Source organism: Maylandia zebra, linkage group LG18 (assembly GCF_041146795.1).
Source record: "Maylandia zebra isolate NMK-2024a linkage group LG18, Mzebra_GT3a, whole genome shotgun sequence".
Taxonomy (NCBI): domain Eukaryota; kingdom Metazoa; phylum Chordata; class Actinopteri; order Cichliformes; family Cichlidae; genus Maylandia; species Maylandia zebra.
This window is the reverse complement of record NC_135184.1, coordinates 38,333,107-38,357,717: the sequence shown is the minus strand read 5'-3', so window position 1 is coordinate 38,357,717 and position 24,611 is coordinate 38,333,107. Positions and strand designations below refer to the sequence as shown.

Below are 24,611 nucleotides of genomic sequence, written 5' to 3'. Positions count from 1 at the left end.
AGCCTCGCCTCTGTCAGTCTGCCCCAGGGCAGCTGTGGCTACAACTGTAGCTTGCCTTCACCAGTATATGAATGTGAGAGTGAATGAATAGTGGAATTGTAAAGTGCTTTGAGGGTCCCGAAAAGCGCTATATAAATGCAATCCATTATTATTATTATTATTGATCCCCGTGGGGAAATTCTTCTCTGCATTTAACCCATTTACTCAGTGAAGCAGTGGGCAGCCACCAGCGCGGTGCCCGGGGAGCAGTGTGTGGGGACGGTACCTTGCTCACGGGTACCTCAGGTTAGCCGTTCAGGGGATTCGAACCCCCGACCTTCCGATCATGGGTCGTCATCATCTAATTGAAAATATGGCCTTTGAAGTGGGTTGGCCCACTAACCCACTGAACAAGGTTAAAAGAGTCAGTTAAGGTAAGAAAGTCTGTGGCTAAAGGTCATCCTTACAGCAAATATGAATGTTAAAATCACCAGTAATAAGAACACAGTCCTATTCAACAAAAATAGATCCTAACAGATCAGTAAAATCATGAATAAAGAATTTATTATACTTCGGCGGTCGATAAACCATGGCACACAAGGTTTTAGAAGAATTGACCAGTTCCACTAATTGAACTTCAAAGCTACCATAGGTAGGAGAAGGCTGCTGCCAAGCTTTATGTATATTTTTAAAAAATGAGGCTAAGCCACCACCTCCACCCGTAGCCCGTGAGCTAAAGAAGGAACAGTCAGGAGGAAGAAGTTCCGAGAAGGAGAAGGAGTCATCAGGGCAAATCCATGTCTTTGTCAGGAACAAGATGTCAAGCCCCGAAGAGAGGAAAAAGTAATTTAAAATAAAAGTCTTGTTCACCTGTGACCTTACATTTGGTAGAGCCATCCGCGTCATAGTTGTGTCTCTGCTCGTAGCACGGTGCAGATGACTTAGATTGTTGCGGCACACACCACCTCTGGAAGACGATATCCAGGTCCGAATAGGTAGGCATGCCTCTGGGAGGGTGGGGTAGTCTAAATTATTAAACTACCCCATTTTGGAACTAATCTTTCAAGAAGTGAAAACAGTCTGTCCATCCTCTCCCTGTTCTCCTGCGCTCTCCTCTCCTCAGCCTCTCTTTTCTGCCTCATGTACTCTTTGATGAGGTCTGGCAGTTCATTATTCCTGTCTCTTCTTCTGTTCCTCCCTGTCGTTGGTGGCTGTTTCACTTCCTCATCATTTTCATTTTGGTCACCCACTGCTGCGCTTGGCCCTGGAGTGTCCTCATGGAGAGAGAAAATTAGGACAGGAGGCCTAATGGAAGGCCTTCCTCCCGTGTTGCAATTGTGAGTCTTATTTTGAAAGAAATATTTACACGTTACCATAGCAACCGGGGCGCATTAAGAGGCAGAGAGGAGGATGTTACTCTGATGGCTTATTTTCAGGAGGACGCTTCTAATCAAGTTACACAATTACACAGTGAATTTGCGTTTATTAATATAATTTCAAAATACCAGTTTTTGTCTTGGTCAGATCATTTTATTTTGTTGTATTTTTCTGCGACACCTTAAATAATTTAGATTCTGATCAAGAATCCAATTCAAACTATGATGTAGAACAACATCGTTACAATTTCCAGCCTTCCAGGAAATGAATAATACTGTTAACAATACTTAAAAAAATAAACAGTCTGTTGACATAATTCCACAGATCTGTGAAGCGCTTTCCACCTGACAGCACTGCTACTAGCATCCAGGTCATAAGCGGTCACTGAGCCAATGATGGTTCCTGGGGGAGTGTCCTCGTACACGTCCAAAGAATAGTAAGGCGTGGTGAAGACAGGAGGCTCGTCCACATCCAGTACGTTAATTTCGACTGTCACAGAGTCCTTGAAGGGCCCCAGATGGAGGAAACGGGGATCTAGCTCTGCATTAAATGCTTCCACCTTGAAAGTATAGGACGCTTGGGTTTCATAGTCAAGAGTCTGGAAAACATGGGAAGAAATCCACTGAGATGAAGCAAAAAAGTCAGAGCAATCCTTATATTACCTCATGTCTGCAGAGAGAGGACGCCCACAGGCCGTCTACAGTGATTTTAACTAAAATACTTTCTGAAGTATAATTTTAGGACCATCTGGGAACTTTTTAAAAAGATAACTACAGAAATTTTTGTTTTTGCGGTCCAAACAAAAATATCAATCCAGCGCAAAGAAGACTATTACAAAGCAATGCTTCTGTCCTGACATTTGTATGGAATCATTCTGGAGACGATGTCTTATCCGTGTTATTGGTTTTGAACATACCACAGCAAAATTAAATAAAGCTCGACCCACGACTGTTGACGCTTGGAAAACCTTCTCATCCAGAGTTATCTCCTGGAAGAGGCAATAATTGGTTTTAACTTTGTGTTGTTGTGTCTTTTCTTTGCTGTCCCTATGCCTTGTTTGCTAATGTTTGCTTTGCTACTGCAGTTTACAGTTCTACTGTATATGTCTGTACCCCCCCCCCCCCCAACCCCGTTTTAAATCAATAAAATGTTGATCACAAAAAAAATATCAATCCAGTGTGAAAGTTAAATAAAAATGACATTTTATTCATGTATGTGACTGTGATTGTTTAAAAGGTATTCTGCATGCTTTATTTCACAGTAATTGTGTTGTAAAATGAAACTATATGCCATTAAGAAAATGTTTTTACTTCCCTTTTGCAATGTGAAGTTTTTTATTACGTGTGCTCAAATATGGGCGCACTGAACTTCATTTTGATGGCATCAAAGACGAGTGAAAATCTCTGGCATTTATCTTTAAAATTTAAATTTAACAGTCCAATCAAATTCCTGTATTTTAAACCACAGTATATGTAGAATTAGTCAGTCGGCTGACATGTTTATCATCTCATTGTACAGGACAGAAAAATGCCCCCCCCCCATCAAGAGACTTATTGGGCTGGACCAGGTGACCCTGAATCCTCCCTTAGTGATGCTGCAACAGCTGTAGGCTGCTGGGGGATTCCCATGATGCATTGAGTGTTTCTTCTTCACTCACTATGTGTTAACAGACCTCTCTGCATTGAATCATATCTGTTATTAACCTCTGTCTCTCTTCCACAGCATGTCTTTATCCTGTCTTCCTTCTCTCACCCCAACCAATCACAGCAGATGGCCCCGCCCCTCCCTGAGCCTGGTTCTGCCGGAGGTTTCTTCCTGTTAAAAGGGAGTTTTTCCTTTCCACTGTCGCCAAAGTGCTTGTTCATAGGGGGTCACATGATTGTTGAGTTTTTCTCTGGATGTATTATTGTAGGGTCAACCTTACAGTATAAAGCTCCTTGAGGCGACTGATGTTGCGATTTGATGCTGTATAAATGTCTTTTTCTCTTTAAGACTCTCCTGTAGTTTAATTTAACTGGTACGTGTTATTTTAGAATTTAGAACCACTAATTAGCCAAAACCCACTAACTGCATATCTTTGGATTGTGGAAGGAAGCCAAAGTACTGGGAGAGATCCCAAACAACCGCAGGCATCACATTCAGGCTCCACACAGAAAGACCTTGGCCAGGTAGTAGAGCAGATCAGCTACTGATTGGAAGGTTGGAGGTTCGATCCTTGGCTTCCCCAGTCTGCATGCCAAATATCCTTACTAACCCCAAGTTGCTCTCCGATGCATCCATCAGAGTGTGAATGTTGGTTAGTTTACACTTGAGTTTAGAAGTGGGTGTAAATGAGGCTATACAGCGCTTTGAGTACTCCGGGAGAATAGAAAAGTGCTATATAAAAATCAATTCATTTACCAAACGTGGTTCATAGTTCTAAATGCTTTAAATTGTCAGTGAGAATAGAGAAACGCTTTTGGCTGACACGAGTATTTGACCAGTCCACACACACCGTTGGCTGCTGCGGCTGCCTGCGTTTACCTGGGAGTACAAAAGGCTGAGGATTCTTCACTCATGTTCGACTCTCTTGAACAGACGTAGGCTGTCCCTCCTGCCTCTGCCTTTGTGCCGCTGCCTTTTGAGCCTCTGTTTTTTGAGTTGTGGCCTTTGAGATGACTCGTGTTCTATTAGTGTTCTTGTGTTATTTGAAAATTTGAGAGTTGTTTTTTTGTTTGAATTGCCTCAGTGCCTAGTGAGTCGTTTCACTATGTGTTTTCAGTTGTGGTAATAAACCTTGTGTTTTTTTAATCTGCCCCCCCGTCTCTGGGCTCATTTATGTTACCTCCCCTTGAAAAAGAGCCGAACACAAGCGCTCTGACATTTCCTGTGAGAGATAAAGAAATGGAGGCGTATACGAAGTCAAAGAAACCAAATTAGAAATGATGCATCTGAGAGGGTAGTTGTTTTTTATGAACACCTGCCTTGACTGGTTGTGGAATAAATACAATGAACACAATGTGAAAGGTTTACAGATAGCTTTTAGGACTTAGGATTATTTAAAAGGGAATCAAAATGGTTCCATCCATAAATGCATGAAGAATTTTTTTCAATATCACTCTTAGACACCATGTTTTTAATTTTAGCAATATTATGCAGATCAAAAATGCAGTCTTAGACACAAAACAACTTCAAGGTTTCTAATGGTACTATAGATCCAGGTAATGACAACTATGATAAATTGACTGGTTCTTATATACACTAGCACTTCTCTGCTCTACTTAACCACTTTACACACAAGTGTATGTAACCCAGTAGCTTTTGTTGTTATTCTTTCTTGCTTTCTCTTTATTTGTATAAATGTATTTCCACTCTCTGATTTTGAAAAGACAAATTTATTTTGAAAGAAGTGTGATCCTCTATCAAACTTTATTTTTCTTTTTACGGATCACATTGGGTAATGGCCATTTCATTTGTTGGAAGCGGTTTCAGTCCCGCCTTCCAAGCACCGGACCACCATTACACACGAGCTTGGTTTTTCGCACGTGGAAGGTAGACGAGACAGGCTTCGGATGGTCTGTGCGGAATTTTCTGTCATTTTGGCTAGGTGTTCTGTTCGTGTGATAAAGCAACTAAGATTTTGGATTCTCTCCGGATAGAGGTAGCGAGCCTGTGCCCAGACTAAACTAATCTCTCCCTCAAGAGAGGCATAAAAGTGGTAACACACAAACCACAAAACCAAGGAAAAAAGAACTAGACTAGTAAGAAACCCTGACTAGACTAATAAGGAATCCAGACCTGACAAATGACCAGAAATTGAAATATTGAGCTCAGTAGGTTATTTTTGTTATGCCGGCTTATCATTACTATTACTGCTGTTATTGTGGAATTTGTGTCTGATTTACTGGGGCGATCGTGGCTCAAGAGTTGGGAGTTCGCCTTGTAATCGGAAGGTTGCTGGTTTAAGCCCCGGCTTGGACAGTCTCGGTCGTTGTGTCCTTGGGCAAGACACTTCACCCGTTGCCTACTGGTGGTGGTCAGAGGGCCCGGTGGTGCCAGTGTCCAGCAGCCTCGCCTCTGTCAGTGCGCCCCAGGGTGGCTGTGGCTACAATGTAGCTGCCATCACCAGTGTGTGAATGGGTGGATGACTGGATGTGTAAAGCGCTTTGGGGTCCTTAGGGACTAGTAAAGCGCTATACAAATACAGGCCACTTACCATTTAATTTTCAATTCTGTACAAAATAATAACCATTGTTGCTCATTTCCTGTCTCCAGCCATTTCACTCCACGGTCACCTCATTTCCTATTGTAATCCTGCTAAACCTAGTCTGTAGTTTTGGCTGTTCTAAACTATTTAAAGTGAGTCAGGGGTCACATATAATTGCTTTCTATCTAATGTTTTCAATCCATTTCATGTACACATCCATGTCTTTATCTCTCAAAGGAAAGTCAGAGAGTTTGTCCTGCACTCATCACTGTGATGATAGTCCTGGTCAAATACTCGTGTCAGCCAAATGTGTCTTTTATTCAACAAAATAACAAAATTGTCACCAGAGCACAAAGTATGAAGGAATGAATACAGTACAAAGTACAATAGTCCCTTACATGGTATTACCCCAGTGACAGCAATTACAATGGAACAGCAATTACAATGGACCAGACAGTCAGTTAGTGTTTCTCTGTTCTCACTGACAATTTAACACATTTAGAACTATGAACCACATTTAACAATGTGGCTGTGAAGCAGTCTCAGGCTACGTTCACACTGCAGGCGAAAGTGCATCAAATCCGACTTTTTTGACCCTATGCGACCCATTGGCACAAATCCAATATTTTCAAATCTGACCTGGGTCACTTTCGTATGTGGTACTGAATCTGACACATATCCGAGGTTGTAGAAAGCGACTGCTGTTTGATGGTCACGTCGCATTAAATCCGTCTTTTACGTCACTGACACTAGACAGACGCCAATTATCAGAAGACAAACGAGAAAGCATGGCGGCCATTGTTAAAGCAAAGGCTCTTTTTTTTCTCAGTGTCTTTTCTTTAATTAATTTGTCAAAATTCTGTCGGTTACGACTGTGCAGAAATTGATCGACTGCTGCAACAACACCTACTATCTCTGTAGCCGCCATTTTTACTTCTGTAAACAGAGCGTGTTGTGTGTGACGTCTTCTTTTGCGCACGTGTGACGCTTTGAGGGCCATGAACCGTTCACACTGGAGCGCGTTTGCTGTCACATTTTATTCGTAGTGTGAAAAACAGACAAAAATTTTTTGGATTTGATCAAAAAATCAGAATTTAGCATTAAGACCTGCAGTGTGAACGTGGCCTAATTCATATGATTTAAAGAACTTTGCATCAGCATAAAACAATCTTTCCATCATCAGCTTGAAGACATAAAATAAAGTGCTGTGTGAATGGATCAATGCTTTGCAGCAGGAAGCACTTAGAAAGCAACTAACGTGCACTAAAGGGTGAATTGACGTTTTTCAGAACAATTATCCCTTCTTGACTTTGACCATTACAGATGATGTCAAACATGTTGCCCTCATCTCCTGGAACAATGGCATACTCCACCCGTGCGTTGCTGCCTACATCCAAATCCTGGGCTTGAATTCGTCCCACAGCTGCACCCAATGATGCTGACTCTGGTACATGAAGATTAAAAATACCTTAAAGAGTAAGAAAGATCAGTAAAAAGGGACAACCAATTAAACACATAAAGAGAGTAAAAACAAACCAACAAACGAAAAACAGCACTTTTCGTTATGTATTTAAAAAGTTAAAAAAAATTCCTTTCTAGGAAAATGCTTCCTAGAAAGTAGGTAGTGGTTATTATCCAATTCAAGCTACACTTATACTTTTCCAGCCAAAGGTTAATTATCATTTCTTTAGAATGATCATTATTTTAACTTCTAATTAGAGTTGATTGGGATAAAGTGATCGATAGAGGAAATTCTACTTCAGTGGTTAAACAAAGTGGAGGAAAGGCGTTACACTCAGTGACTATCCAGCAGGTAAATAAAAGAAAATAAGATTTAATGTATAGACTATGGAGCAGTTATCCTGCACAGGTCAAATTATTATGGTGAAGTATTCACAGAGTGATCTACTAGCAGTGTGGTGTAATTTAGACGCAAAGACCCAGCAAGTTCACGTCAGTAATGTACAGTGTTCTGCCAGGAGGAGCCCAAACTAACATCTCAAAACAATGAGCAGACCAGGTAAGGTCGCTGAGGGAGCAAGTAATAACCTATTAACAAAAAAAGGTTTAATTCAATTTGATTCAATTTTTTTATACAGCACCAAACCACAACGACAGTCATCTCAAGGCACTTTATATTGTAAGATCGACCCTACAATAATCCATCCATCCATCCATTCACTTCCGCTTATCCTTTTCAGGGTCGCGGGGGGCGCTGGAGCCTATCCCAGCTGTCATAGGGCGAAAGGCGGGGTACACCCTGGACAGGTCGCTAGTCTGTCGCAGGGCCAACACACAGGGACAGACAACCATTCACACTCACATTCACTCGCACATTCACACCTAGTGGCAATTTGGATTATCCAATTAACCTATCCCCACAAGCTGCATGTCTTTGGACGGTGGGAGGAAGCCGGAGTACCCGGAGGGAACCCACGCAAACACGGGGAGAACATGCAAACTCCACACAGAAAGACCCCGGCCTGATGGTGCAATTGAACTCAGGACCTTCTTGCTGTGCGGCAACAGTGCTAACCACCGTGCCACCGTGCTGCCCCTACAATAATATAACACAGAAAACCTCAACAATCATATGACGCTATGAGCAACTATGACAAGTAATCATGGACTCATATTAATTTAGTGAATAAAGAAATGCAAAACACGGAAAATAAAAAATAAAAAGATTTATATAGCAAAAGAGAAAATGAAGGCTCAGTGACGCATTATAAGAAATCGTGCTCATTCATTTATATTTAGAAATTAAAAAGCTGTTGCGTACCCTTTTTGTTTATATGCACAATTGAACACAGGGTGTGGTAAAGTGCGCTAGCAGAATGATTTGACAATAGAGGAGATGAATGTCTGAATGTTCATGCTGTAAAAATGTAAACACACCCAATCCTGAGCTCACCTGTTCAGTATATAAAGTGTAGGAGTGCTCCTGAGATTTAGTATCACAGTCCAAGGAAACTAATCTGGAGAACTGACCTGTTCATCACAATGAAGCTGACTGCTCTAATTGTCCTTTGGGCACTCTCCAGCACAGGTAACTGCTCTTTTCCTTATCATTCAGGATTTAATTTAAACATTTAAAGTCTAAATTTTACAATAAAAGAAAAAGAAAACCTTAAAGTTTATTTTATATAGATATTAAATGTCCTTTTCCAAGAACATCCAAGCAGTTTACAAGATTAGGTAACTACATGAGCATCACACCACAAACATAACTAAGTTTTCTCTCAAAGCATTATCAGGAAACCAGATATCTGTCAGCATATATGTAGAGAAAATAGATCAATGAGCGTGATACAGCCAATTAAAAACAAAGAAACCCAAGAGGCTCTGAGAAAGATATGCCATACATTTTGTTTTAGTTTATAAATTCTGTTTCTGAATCTGTTTGGCAAACTGATGTGGAAATCTTTTACTTTCGCCAAATCATTTCACTGAGTGGATAAGTTCTACTTCATGCTGAGCAAAACTGGAAAGTGAACATTTCTTTCAGTGTGGACATCTTGATGGATGGCTTAACACTTTGTTCAGTTTGTGATGTGGATGTCACAACCTGTTATCGCGTGAACTGGTTGTGATTGGGAAAACAGGTTTAACCCAGAGATAACTGGGAGTTAAAGTCCACCTTAATATTTCATATTGGTGATCGCATCTAGTGGTCAGATTCTTTTCTCACACTTTTCTCACACTTTTCTACACATGCCATAAAAATTATAACATTTTAAATATAGTTTCACAAACTGTTAAATGTTGGAAGGTTTTTAGAGCAGGCCTCCATGGTGTAAATTATCCTTAATAGATTAACCTTAAATTAACTTTAATGTAGTGTTTCATGTCGACTTTATTAAAAATATTTATGCACACACATGTTAAAGAGATTAACTGCATTTCATCAATCTGTGTAACAGTGTAAAGAAATCGAAGAGATAAAGATTCTTTAATTATACTGGGGTATTTTAAAACCTTTCATTATAACGTCAATCCTTTTATTGTTTCTCTCCTGATTGCAGCTGGAGCCATGCAGAGCATTGGTACCATAACAGCAGGACCAACCTGTAATTCACCCTTGACCACTGCAGCACCAACCACAACCACAGCCAACCCAACTACAACTACAGTGGCAACAACAACAGTTGCTCCAACAACAACAGCTGCTCCAACCACAACAACTGTGGCACAAACCACAGCAACTGTGGCACCAACAACAACAACAGCTGCTGCAAACACAACAACTGTGGCACAAACCACAACAACTGTGGCACCACCCACAACAACAGCTGCTGCAACCACAACAACAGCTGCTCCAACCGCAACAACAGTTGCTCCAACCACTACAACTGCTGCTCCAACAACAACTGCTTCTCAAACAACAACTGCTGCTCAAACAACAACCACAGCTGCTCCAACCATAACAACAGTTGCTCCAACAACAACAGCTGCTCCAACCACAACAACTGTGGCACAAACCACAAAAATTGTGGCACCACCCACAACAACAGCTGCTGCAACCACAACAACAGCTGCTCCAACCACAACAACAGTTGCTCCAACCACTACAACTGCTGCTCCAACAACAACTGCTGCTCAAACAACAACTGCTGCTCAAACAACAACCACAGCTGCTCCAACCATAAAAACAGCTGCTCCAACAACAACACCAGCTGCTCAAACCACTACAACTGCTGCTCCAACAACAACAGTTGCTCCAACAACAACAACAGCTGCTCCAACCACAACAACAGCTGCTCCAACAACAACAACAGTTGCTCCAACCACAACAACAGCTGCTCCAACCACTACAACTGCTGCTCCAACAACAACTGCTGCTCAAACAACAACACCAGCTGCTCCAACCACAACAACAGCTGCTCCAACAACAACATCAGCTGCTCAAACCACAACAACTGTGGCACCACCCACAACAACTGTGGCACCACCCACAACAACAGCTGCTGCAACCACTACAACTGCTGCTCCAACCACAACAACAGTTGCTCCAACAACAACAGCTGCTCCAACCACAACAACTGTGGCACAAACCACAACAACTGTGGAACCACCCACAACAACAGCTGCTCCAACAACAAAAACAGCTGTTCAAACCACTACAACTGCTGCTCCAAAAACAACAACAGTTGCTGCAACAACAACAACAGCTGCTCCAACCACAATAACAGCTGCTCCAACCACTACAAATGGCGCTCCAACCACAACAACAGCTGCTCCAACAACAACAACAACTGCTTCAACCACAACAACAGTTGCTCCAACCACAACAACTGTGGAACAAACCACAACAACTGTGGCACAAACCACAACAACAGCTGCTGCAACCACAACAACAACTGCTCCAACCACAACAACAGTTGCTCCAACCACTACAACTGCTGCTCCAACAACAACTGCTGCTCAAACAACAGCCACAGCTGCTCCAACCACAACAACAGCTGCGCCAACAACAACACCAGCTGCTCAAACCACTACAACTGCTGCTCCAACCACAACAACAGTTGCTCCAACCACAACAACAGCTGCTCCAACAACAACACTAGCTGCTCCAACCACTACAACTGCATCTCAAACCACAACAACAGTTGCTCCAACCACTACAACTGCTGCTCCAAAAACAACAACAGCTGCTCAAACCACAACAACTGCTGCTCCAACAACAACAACAGTTGCTCCAACCACAACAACAGCTGCTCCAACCACAACAACAGCTGCTCCATCAACAACAACAGTTGCTCCAACCACAACAACAGCTGCTCCAACCACTACAACTGCTGCTCCAACAACAACTGCTTCTCAAACAACAACCACAGCTGCTCCAACCACAACAACAGCTGCTCCAACCACAACAACAGCTGCTCCAACAACAACATCAGCTGCTCAAACCACCACAACAGTTGCTCCAACCACAACAACAGCTGCTCCAACAACAACAACAGTTGCTCCAACCACAACAACAGCTGCTCCAACCACTACAACTGCTGCTCCAACAACAACTGCTTCTCAAACAACAACACCAGCTGCTCCAACCACACCAACAGCTGCTCCAACCACAACAACAGCTGCTCCAACAACAACATCAGCTGCTCAAACCACTACAACTGCTGCTCCAACCACAACAAGAGTTGCTCCAACAACAACAGCTGCTCCAACCACAACAACTGTGGCACAAACCACAACAACTGTGGCACCACCCACAACAACAGCTGCTGCAACCACTACAACTGCTGCTCCAACCACAACAACAGTTGCTCCAACAACAACAGCTGCTCCAACCACAACAACTGCTGCTCCAACAACAACAACAGTTGCTCCAACCACAACAACAGCTGCTCCAACCACAACAACAGCTGCTCCAACAACAACAACAGTTGCTCCAACCACAACAACAGCTGCTCAAACCACAACAACAGCTGCTCCAACCACAACAACTGCTGCTCCAACAACAACAGTTGCTCCAACCACAACAACTGCTGCTCCGACAACAACAACAACTGCTTCAACCACAACAACAGTTGCTCCAACCACAACAACTGTGGAACAAACCACAACAACTGTGGCACAAACCACAACAACAGCTGCTGCAACCACAACAACAACTGCTCCAACCACAACAACAGTTGCTCCAACCACTACAAATGCTGCTCCAACAACAACTGCTGCTCAAACAACAGCCACAGCTGCTCCAACCACAACAACAGCTGTGCCAACAACAACACCAGCTGCTCAAACCACTACAACTGCTGCTCCAACCACAACAACAGTTGCTCCAACCACAACAACAGCTGCTCCAACAACAACAACAGTTGCTCCAACCACTACAACTGCTGCTCCAAAAACAACAACAGCTGCTCAAACCACAACAACTGCTGCTCCAACAACAACAACAGTTGCTCCAACCACAACAACAGCTGCTCCAACCACAACAACAGCTGCTCCAACAACAACAACAGTTGCTCCAACCACAACAACAGCTGCTCCAACCACTACAACTGCTGCTCCAACAACAACTGCTTCTCAAACAACAACCACAGCTGCTCCAACCACAACAACAGCTGCTCCAACCACAACAACAGCTGCTCCAAAAACAACATCAGCTGCTCAAACCACCACAACTGTGGCACAAACCACAACAACAGCTGCTGCAACCACAACAACAGCTGCTCCAACCACAACAACAGTTGCTCCAACCACTACAACTGCTGCTCCAACCACAACAACAGTTGCTCCAACAACAACAGCTGCTCCAACCACAACAAGAGTTGCTCCAACAACAACAGCTGCTCCAACCACAACAACTGTGGCACAAACCACAACAACTGTGGCACCACCCACAGCAACAGCTGCTCCAACAACAACAACAGCTGCTCAAACCACTACAACTGCTGCTCCAACAACAACAACAGTTGCTGCAACCACAACAACAGCTGCTCCAACCACAACAACAGCTGCTCCAACCACTACAAATGCCGCTCCAACCACAACAACAGCTGCTCCAACAACAACAACAGCTGCTCCAACCACAACAACTTTGGCACAAACCACAACAACTGTGGCACCAACCACAACAACAGCTGCTGCAACCACAACAACAGCTGCTCCAACCACAACAACTGCTGCTCCAACAACAACAGTTGCTCCAACCACAACAACTGTGGCACAAACCACAACAACAGCTGCTGCAACCACAACAACAACTGATCCAACCACAACAACAGTTGCTCCAACCACTACAACTGCTGCTCCAACAACAACTGCTGCTCAAACAACAACCACAGCTGCTCCAACCACAACAACAGCTGCGCCAACAACAACACCAGCTGCTCAAACCACTACAACTGCTGCTCCAACCACAACAACAGTTGCTCCAACCACAACAACAGCTGCTCCAACCACAACACCAGCTGCTCCAACCACTACAACTGCATCTCAAACCACAACAACAGTTGCTCCAACCACTACAACTGCTGCTCCAAAAACAACAACAGCTGCTCAAACCACAACAACAGCTGCTCAAACCACAACAACAGCTGCTCAAGCCACTACAACAGCTGCTCAAACCACAACAACTACAGCTGCTCCAACCACAACAACAGTTGCTCCAACCACAACAACGGCTGCTCCAACAACAACAACAGCTGCTCAAACCACAACAACAACTGCTCCAACGACAACAACTGTGGCACAAACCACAACAACTGTGGCACAAACCACAACAACAGCTGCTGCAACCACAACAACAGCTGCTCCAACCACTACAACTGCTGCTCCAACAACAACAGTTACTGTAACCACAACAACAGTTTCTCCAACCACTACAACTGCATCTCCAACAACAACCACAGCTGCTCCAACCACAACAACTGCTGCTGCAACCACAACAACAGTTTCTCCAACCACAACAACTGCCGCTCCAACGACAACCACAGCTGCTCCAACCACAACAACAGCTGCTCCGACCACAACAACGGCTGCTACAACCACAACAACGGCTGCTACAACAACAACCACAGCTGCTCCAATCACTACAAATGCGGCTCCAACCACAACAACAGCTGCTCAGAAAACAACAACGGTTGCTCCAACTACAACAGCAGCAACTCCAACCACAACCACAGCTGCTCCAACCACAACCACAGCTGCTCCAACCACAACAGCAGCTGCTCCAACAATAACAACAACAGCTGGTCCAACCACAACAACAGCTGTGGCACCAACCACGACAACAGCTGCTCCACCAACCACGACAACAGCTGCTCCAACCACAGCAAAAGTGGCAACAACAACAACATCAGCGGCAACTCCAACAACAACAGCTACTCCAACCACTACAACTGATGCTACAACAACATCAGCTGCAGCTCCAGCCACAACAACTGCTACTCCAACCACAACAACTGTGGCACCAACCACAACAACAGCTGCTCCAATCACAACTACAGTGGCAACAACAACAACATCAGCAGCAACTCCAACAGCAACAGGTACTCCAACCTCTACAACTGATGCTACAACAACATCAGCTGCAGCTCCAGCCACAACAACTGCTACTCCAACCACAACAACTCTGACACCAACCACAACAACAGTTGCTACAACAACAACTGTTCCAACCACAACAACTGCTGCTACAACAACATCAGCTGCTGCTCCAACAACAACTGCTACTCCAACCACAACAACTCTGACACCAACCACAACAACAGTTGCTACAACAACAACTGTTCCAACCACAACGACTGCTTCCACAACAACATCAGCTGCAGCTCCAACAACAACAACAACAACAGCTACTTCAACCACAACAACAACTCCTCCAATCACAACTACCGTGGCAACAACCACAACAACAGCTGCTCCAATCACAACTACCGTAGCAACAACCACAACAACTGCTGCTCCAACAACAATAACAACAGTTGCTCCAACCACTACAACTGCTACTACAACAAAAACCACAGCTGCTCCAACCACAACAACTGTGGCACCAACCACAACCACAGCTGCTCCAACCACAACAGCAGCTGCTCCATTAACAACAACAGCAGCTGCTCCAACCACAACAACAACAGCTGCGCCAACCACAACAACAGCTGCGGCACCAACCACGACAACAGCTGTTCCACCAACCACGACAACAGCTGCTCCAACCACAACAACAGTGGCAACAACAACAACGTCAGCGGCAGCTCCAACAACAACAGCTACTCCAACCACAACAACTGTGGCACCAACCACGACAACAGCTGCTCCAATCACAACTACAGTGGCAACAACAACAACATCAGCGGCAGCTCCAACAACAACAGCTACTCCAACCACTACAACTGATGCTACAACAACATCAGCTGCAGCTCCAGCCACAACAACTGTGACACCAACCACAACAACTGTGACACCAACCACAACAACAGTTGCTACAACAACAACTGCTCCAACCACTACAACTGCTGCTCCAATCACAACAACAGTTGTTCCAACAACTATAACTGCTGCTCAAACAACAACCTTTCCAACCACAACAACTGCTGCTACAACAACATCAGCTGCTGCTCCAACAACAACAGCTTCTCCAACCACAACAACAACAGTTGGTCCAACCACAACGACTGCTTCTACAACAACATCAGCTGCAGCTCCAACAACAACAGCAACAACAGCTACTTCAACCACAACAACAACTCCTCCAATCACAACTACCGTGGCAACAACCACGACAACAGTTGCTCCAATCACAACTACAGTGGCAACAACAACAACATCAGCTGCAGCTCCAACAACAACAACAGCTACTTCAACCACAACAACAACTGCTCCAATCACAACTACCGTGGCAACAACCACAACAACTGCTCGAACCACTACAACTGCTGGTACAACAGCAACAACAACAACAGTTGCTCCAACCACAACAACTGCTGCCACAACAACAATAACTGCAGCTCCACCACCACCAACAGCTGCTCCAACCATGACAACAGCTGCAACAACAACCACTAAAATGCCTTCAACAGCTATATCATCCACGACAACAACAAGTCACGCATCTTCTGTCAGAATGAATGTAATCCCTCTATTAGTCGCACTCTTTGTCTTTACCATCTATTAAATGGTAAATCATGGAAACCCCATAAAAACACTACAACTGTGAAAGGATTTTTTTTTATGTTACTGTTTAGTTCTTCTTTTCTTTTTTAGTTGGGATTTAAGTTAAAAAGTGTAATATCTATTTAATATTTACCCACAAATATATTTATCTATTTATTAAACTCATTATGCAAATGTCTTGAAAAAATGTACTTGGGATTTTTGTTATATGTGATTCAATGACAGCATTTCTTAAACTAGTAACTGTAATTACACCAGAAAAAAAAGCCAAAGGATTACAACTATGACCATGATAAAGTTTTCAACAGACAGTATGACGGGATTTGTTTTTTTGCTTTGGAAATATCCCATTGATGGCAAGGGGAATAAAGAAAGCTATGGCACTATATTTGTTTTGTATAATGTTATGATTGTCCCGACTGTCACTATTTTCATCATATTGATGGTAACACATGGCCCTACTTTTAACATTTATAAAATTACAGAATATTAACCATATGTTATTTAAGATGAGATACTCTGGTGTCCCCTGAATGTAGACTTTTACTCTCTTCACCCTAATAAAACTATTAATGCAACCAATTGTTTTTCTACATGAATTACTGTACCTATACGATATTTCAAAGTTTCTTTAATGAAGTGATATATTTCACACTATTCAACAATATTTTATTATTAAGAAAGCTAATGTTTTTTGCTGGCTTTTCTAACTACCAGTACATTTCCCTCATAGATATACAAATTTTGATAATTGAAAAAGAAAGGGGGATGTGTTGAATTATATATTCTTTTTAAACAAATGTAATCTCTGTTTCTAGTTATCAGGTTTCAATTATAATGTCGTCCTCGGATCTTTAGTGGTTCTAACAGGCACTAACTATTTGTTTCTTTTTATAAAGTCTAAATGGCTTGGAGTGGTTGGTAAGATTGGAAATAAGCTTCCTAAATGCTTATCGATCACATAGTAGTACATATCATGTCACAAGTGTCATGGTTGGCTGTGTGGCAGGCAAGCAGAAGTGGTGGACCCAAAATTGCAGGACTCTTGGAGATGGGAATAAGCTGAAAACGCAGCTTTATTCCTGGAGGAATGATTCACGAAATAAAACTTACAAAAACAAAACTCTATACCGAGGTGCTGGAGGACAGGACATTACAAACACACAGCAAGTTGAGGGTACAACGCGACACTGACACAGAGAAACACAGGGCTTAAATACACAGATGGCAGTAATCAAGGGATGAGAGACAGGAGGGGAACACACCTGGGAGAAATCACAGCTGATGAGACAGGGGAAACGTAAACTGAGCACACTCACATACGACACAGACCTTCACAATAAAACAGGAAACTCAGACACATGGAACCAGACAAGACATTGAACTAAACAGACAGATTCGAGTTCCGGTGAATATGGTAGGCTAGAAGACGTGCTTTCACTGTGCTCCCGCTCCCACCTGTACTTATCACAGTGTAATGCGCACTACTGTCTATATTTTTACCTAAACTAGTGACTGAGAGCTTTGGGAATACTCAGCAGTCCTAAATACGCTTTTTGGAAGTTAAATAATGTCGAAGCAGACGAAGATACAATCTCGAAAGACCACGGCCGTCATGATGAACAATGCTAGCCAAACTGACATGCTAGTAGCAATGGGCGACCAGCCCTCGCCCCCGGTGGACACCGCAACTCTCGTCCGTGAGGTGACCGATAGCATCAGTGAGGTAATTGACCAAAAACTGTCTGCACTGTCGGGGACACTGGAGAAAATCTCGTCCTCGCTGGAAAACGTCTCCAAACGCGTCACGGAGGCAGAGCAGAGAATCTCAGATATGGAAGATGGGGTGACTGACCTCGCGGGGAGGCTGGCTGAAGCGGAGGGGAGGATTAAGGTTATGGCAAAAGGTTTGGACGACTTAGAGAACCGCAGCAGGCGCGACAATATTCGCATCATTAACCTGAAAGAAGGTGCGGAGGGTGAGAGCCCTACTCAGTTTTTTGAGGCTTGGCTGCCTGCCACACTCGGGCTGGGACACAGCTCCGCGGGTAAAGCCCGCATTAAAATTGACCGCGCACACCGGGGCCTCGGCCCGCGGGGTGCTCACCCCAGGCCGGTGATCATCAAGCTCCACAACTCCGGAGATAAACAGCGGATTATGGCTGCAGTGAAAGCGGCCCCCGAACTCCACCACGACGGGCAGCGGATCTTCATACATCAGGATTTCTCCTACGCGATCCGTGAGAAACGACGGGGATTTAATGCTTCTTGCCGTGCCTTAATCGACAAGGGCATCCGCTTTAGGATGCGCTATCCAGCGACGCTTGTGCTGACTTACAATGGCAATGAGCACAAGTTTGAATCGCCTAAAGATGCACAAAGTTTCATCAATGCGCTGGATTAATAGATGCTTGCCCCGTACAAACTGTGGCACTGCCGGACTTAACTGGGACCGTGTCATTGGACGCCTGAGTCCGCAGCGTTTAACGCAGTTTGAGGAGGCAGAGACGGTTTAACGGGGAAAATAGCCTAATTGTTTACTCAGTCTCTAATTTTGATTCACAACTGACAGTAACCCGATTCCATTCAGGTTTGGGGAGCGGGGGCGGGGTTTTGCTTTGTTTTTTTTTTTCTTTTTCTTGTCTTCTCTCTCCTTCTCTCCCGTGGAGTGAAACTTCTTTTGGCTGCACTGGGCTTGTGACACCACCCGGTGGGTGGCATTTTCATTTTTGTTTGTTTCTTGTTTGTCTGTTTTTGGTCCGTGATACCTTGACGTTTATCTTGATTCTGTTATTGTATGCAATTTGTTGTGTGGGTGAAGGTTCGTTTGCCATCTTTTTGTGATGGTTTTGTTCATGTCAGCACGGCCGGTTCAGGCCATGGGTTAAGTCTTTCACATGTCTTTTATTATGATGGCTCTTTCTGTTTGCCTTGGGTTGACGATTCTTGTCCAATGACAGATTACTTTTGCAATGAGTAACACTAAAATTATTACTCTTAATGTCAAGGGAATTAACCACGTCATTAAGAGGCGCAAGATAATTTCCTTACTCAAAAAAGATAGAGTGCAGATTGCATTACTGCAAGAGACTCACCTCACAGATTCCGAACACCTAAAACTCAAACGTGATTGGGTGGGACAAATTTATTATTCCTCCTTTAACTCTAAAAGTAGAGGCGTCGCAATATTGGTCCATAAAAATCTACCATTCACGCTACATACTATTGTAAGGGATACGGACGGACGATTTATTTTGATTACTGGGCTTCTATATGGGGAATTAATTCTATTGGGAAGTGTTTATGCACCAAATACTTTTGATAGATCGTTCTATTCAAATTTTCTGGCAAAAACCTCCCCTGTGTGTCCGAACCACGTAATAATTGGTGGGGATTTTAATTGTGGCTTGAATCCTGAAACTGATTATAATCCACCAAAATCTCAACCATCTTCAAAAATGGCAAAGGCTACAACGGACCTCTGCTCATATCTTGGTCTCTTTGATGCTTGGAGAGTTTGTAATCCACATGTGAAGGACTTCACATTTTTCTCACGCCCCCATTTTTCCTTTTCCAGAATTGACTACATGTTTGTTTCTGGATCTGTCCTTGGCAGAACCCGGGGCTGTTTGATCCACACATGTGCGCTTTCGGACCACTCATCAGTTTCAATGGAGCTATCACCACCTTATTATGACCCTTCGTCTAGACATTGGCGGCTAAACCCAGCTCTCCTTAGTGACCCTAACTTTGTAAAGTATTTAGAAGATCAGTGGGAACTCTATCTTTCTACAAATGACTTACCGGGGGTTAGTGCTTCTACTCTATGGGAGGCGGGTAAGGCATTTCTCAGGGGCTCCGTTATCTCTTTTACCTCGGCAAAAAAGAAGAGCAGCTTAGCCAAACAATTAGTGCTTGAACGCGATATCACTGACTTGGAGAGGGAGTTTAAGAAATCCTCGTCTATTTCTGTGCTTCGGAAGTTGGATGCAGCTAGATCGGCCCTGGACCAACTGTTAACTCAGAAAGCGGAAACTGCAATATTCTATGCGAAGCATAGACTATTTGAATCAGGCAACAAACCTGGACGCTTGCTCGCCCGACTTGCCCAAGGGAAACGGGGCTCCTATGCAATACCCTCTCTAAAAGATAAGGCAGGTGTCTTACAGTTTGAGGCTAAACTTATCAGCAAAATAATGAAAGAGTTCTATCACGACTTATATTCCCCTGAGTGTCAAAATACTGTAGACGCCAGGAAACTGTTTCTTGACACTGTTAACCTCCCTATACTGTCAGAGGAAAGTCGATTGGATCTATGCAGCCCTATCAGGGTGCAGGAGGTCTTGGATGCAATTAAATCCTTACAGAGTGGGAAGGCTCCGGGCCCTGATGGGTTTGGGCCAGAGTTTTATAAAAAAATGGCCAAACATGTGGCGGGTCCTTTGTTGGGAATGTATACAGAATCTCTTGAGAGGGGCGTGCTTCCACCCACCCTAAACCTTGCCCATATATCCCTGATCTTAAAGAAGGATAAACCCGCGGATCTGTGTACATCCTACAGACCTATAAGTCTACTTAGTGTGGATTGTAAGATTCTGTCCAAAATTTTATCCAGACGTTTGGAGGAGGTTCTGCCGGTTCTGATAAAGCCTGACCAGACGGGATTCGTCAAGAATAGATACTCCCGCTCCAATGTCCACCGACTCATAAATGTTGCGCAGTTCTCTCAGAACACCAATTATAGGGCTCTTGCGATCTCTTTGGATGCTGAGAAAGCATTTGATCGGGTGGAGTGGGAGTATCTATTTGATGTTTTGGACAGGTTTGGTTTGGGATCTGAATTTGTCAAGTGGGTCAAACTGCTGTATGGGGCCCCAGCTGCAAGGGTCTTGGTTAATGGCTCGGTCTCGGATGTCTTCCCACTGGGTAGGGGAACGCGGCAAGGATGCCCCCTCTCTCCCCTGTTGTTTGCACTTGCTTTGGAGCCACTGGCAGAGGCTATAAGAACTGATCCTGAGATCTGTGGGGTGACCTTGTCGAATACTGAATACAGGATCTCCCTTTATGCAGATGACGTGCTGCTCTTTCTCACTAAGCCAGAAACTTCTATTCCTGCACTGACACATATCATCAACCAATTTGGCCTCTTCTCAGGGTATAAGATAAATTATGATAAATCTGAAGCTTTGCCACTGGGTGACGGGGGGAGGTGGGACGCTCCTCCTAATTTCCCTTTCAGGTGGTCGACCACAGGTTTCACATATTTAGGTATCAGGGTGTCCGCAGACACAGCGGAGTTGTACAAGTTGAACTTCAAGCCGATTGTGGCCTCAATCAAGAATGACCTCAATAGGTGGTTTGACCTCCCCCTGTCTTGGACGGGTAGAATAAGTTTAATCAAGATGAATGTGCTACCCAGAATATTATACCCCATTCAAATGTTGCCTCTCAGGATCAACAGAAAAACATTCATAGAGATTGAGGGATGTCTTTCTAAATTCATATGGCGTGGGAAGAAATCTAGACTAAAGATACAGATTTTGCAACTGCCCACGGATGAGGGGGGTCAGGCACTGCCTAACTTTTTATATTACTACTGGGCTTGTCATGCACAAATAATCTCAGGGTGGTTACATTCCTTCCTTCACCGGGGCGAACCATCGGTAGATGCCTGGTGCTGTGACCCTCTCTCACCTCTTAGTCTCTTATCCACTGACCTGGCGGACCTCCCTCTTGGTGTCAGAACTAATTCCGTCTTGATGCCCACTTTAAAGGTTTGGCGTAATATTACTGCCCACGTCGGAAGAAGAGGTTTCTCTAGTGCACTGCAGCCTCTAACTAGGAATAAAGCTTTCCCCCCGGGTATTGGCATTAATATATTTGATGATTGGTATTCTAAAAGTATAAGATTTATTTGTGATCTGTTCGAAAGGGGTAGTTTTATGGCCTTTAATCAAGTTCAAGTTAAGTATAATTTACCACAGAAACACTTCTTTGGATTCTTGCAAGTAAGGCATTATGTGAACTCCCTTAAATTTCCAGCCAATCAACCAGTTTTGAACCCTGTTGAAAGCTTTCTTCTCAAAGTTAACGAGGAAATGACTACAAAAAAGAAATTTATTTCTCTTTGTTATGGGAAATTGTTGTCTTTGAACTTTATAACCACTGATAAGGCCAGGGTTCGGTGGGAAACCGACCTCGAAGCTCAGGTTGGTGCGGAAGCATGGTCCAAAACTTTCAGATCTGCCATGAAATTGTTTCCCTGTAACAGACTAAAGGAAAGCCAGTACAGAATCTTACATAGACTACAGCGTACGCCGGAGTTCCTAAATAAAATTCACCCTCAGATCTCTGCTCTTTGTGTGAAGTGCGATACGGCTGTAGGGACCTATTACCACTGCATATGGCAATGTCCTTTGATTACTAGATTTTGGAAGAATATTGCTATAGAGCTTTGCTCTATTTTCCACCGAACGATCCCACTGAACCCTATGCTGTTCGTTCTGGGTTTATCTATAGAAGGGCTCTCTCTGTCTTCTGTACAGATGCTTTTGTTAAGTAAACTTTTACATTTGGCGAGGCGATGTGTACTGTTTCAATGGATTCAGAGACGGCCCCCTACTGTTACACAGTGGTACAGAGAACTGCTCAGGGTGCTGCCGATGGAGCGCCTCAGTGCCATCATAAAGGGCAATTGTAATGCATTCTGTAGCATATGGCAGCCTCTGCTTGATCACCTACCTCATGACCTTACTGTGCTATTACATAAAGGGGACTCGCAGTTTGTTTTTAAACACACTGATTAATGTCTGTGTTTTCCCCCCCCTTTTTTTTTTTTTTTTTTTATTTATTGTTTCCCTTGACTTCGAATGTGAAACGCTTTACATATTTTGTCCCAGGCGTGTGTACTGGTAACTCATATACCTGCATTTGCTTTGTTTTTTTTTTTTTTTTGTGCTTGGCTGTGCTGACTTGTTGCTGTTCGTGTTGTTCTGACAAAATCAATAAATCATCGTTTCAAAAAAAACAAAAAACAGACAGATTCACAAACAGACGGGGTGACACCATAGACCAGGGGTGCTCAATCCCGGTCCTCGAGAGCTACCGTCCTGCAGCTTTTAGATGCATCCTTGTTCCCACACACCCGAATCAAATGAATGGTTTGTTATCAGGCCTTTGCCAAACACGATGGCATGCTGAAGAGGTAATCAAACCATTTGATTCAGCTGTGTTGGAGTAGGGATGCATCTAAAAGCTGCAGGATAGTAGCTCTCGAGGACTGGGATTGGGCAGCCCTGCCATAGACAGACAGATACAGACGCAGACTCAGAGGCAGACCGAATATAACACGTAGAACTCAAACAATAATAATCATGATAATAAATTGGAAAATGATAATAATAAACTTAAAGCGCTGGGTCACCGACCCAGGACGATGACAACAAGAACCAAAATTAATTGTTGTAATGGAAGCAATAACTAATATGAATTTAGGCAGGTTTGCAACCAAGCAGAAAAGTCTTTCAAAATCCCAGATAATAAATATGAAATCACCACACTTGGAGAATGTTCATTTAGCTTTTTTTACTTCAGAATTTGAATGGCTTTCCCCTTTTTAAAATTAAGTACAGAAAACTTTATGTAATGTTACGATATAAATATATATTCTTAATGCTTATTTTCTGATTATATTGTCTTTTGTACTCTGCAATAGAGGCATAAGAAACAACTAGGTCAGAGGGTGACAGGTCGATCTGGCAACAGACTTTAGAAAGGGGAAGTTTAGTGCAGAGCTGCACAGGAAACCAGACACAAAAAAGAGGAACTAAGTAAACGGTGTGTCGGTGTGACGTAGTGCAGAAATATATATATATATATATATATATATATATATATATATATATATATATATATATATATGGATTTAGCTGCAGAAAATTCAGACCTGAGCATGTGTGTTCCGTCTCCATTTCCAGAAATGTAAAATAAAGATTTTTTGAGCTTTACCCTCTTTCTCTGAAGGGAGGTCAGCAGCTGATGGATGGATGGCTTTGACAAAGAAAAGGTCATTAGCAATAGGCCACAAAGGAGGTGGAACTCTTCTGAATCTGGAGAAGGAAAATTCAGTGATGCAAGCTCTGACAAAGTGTCTGGTGACTTAGGGGCAGACTCCCTAAAAACATTCATAAAACATACAATTTAATGTTAGTAGCTCTTGAAAGGTGTGAGGGACCTAAAACACAGGAAAAAAAATACAATCCTGTCTTTGTGTTTGAAAGGCAAGCACAATCATAGCCCCTCTCATTTGCTGTCATGTTATTAACTGTTATTTTTAACTGCAATTTTTGTTTTATGTTATTTTAAACCAGTAGTTTTGTAAATAAATCACATTTTTCAAATAATAATGAGCACATAGAAGTGGCTTTGGTGGCTGTGG

The 24,611-nt window shown here is 43.3% G+C and overlaps 1 protein-coding gene across 1 annotated transcript in view; it reads left to right on the top strand.

Annotated features, from left to right (window-relative positions):
• Positions 1-2,388, top strand: part of LOC106676656 (NLR family CARD domain-containing protein 3) — a 28,848-nt gene extending 26,460 nt beyond the window's left edge. Inside the window, exon 9 of the transcript XR_013094066.1 lies at positions 1,681-2,388. The gene's annotated coding sequence lies outside the window, so the exon portion shown is untranslated. The remainder of the gene's footprint in view (positions 1-1,680) is intronic.
• The last annotated feature ends 22,223 nt before the right edge of the window (positions 2,389-24,611 follow it).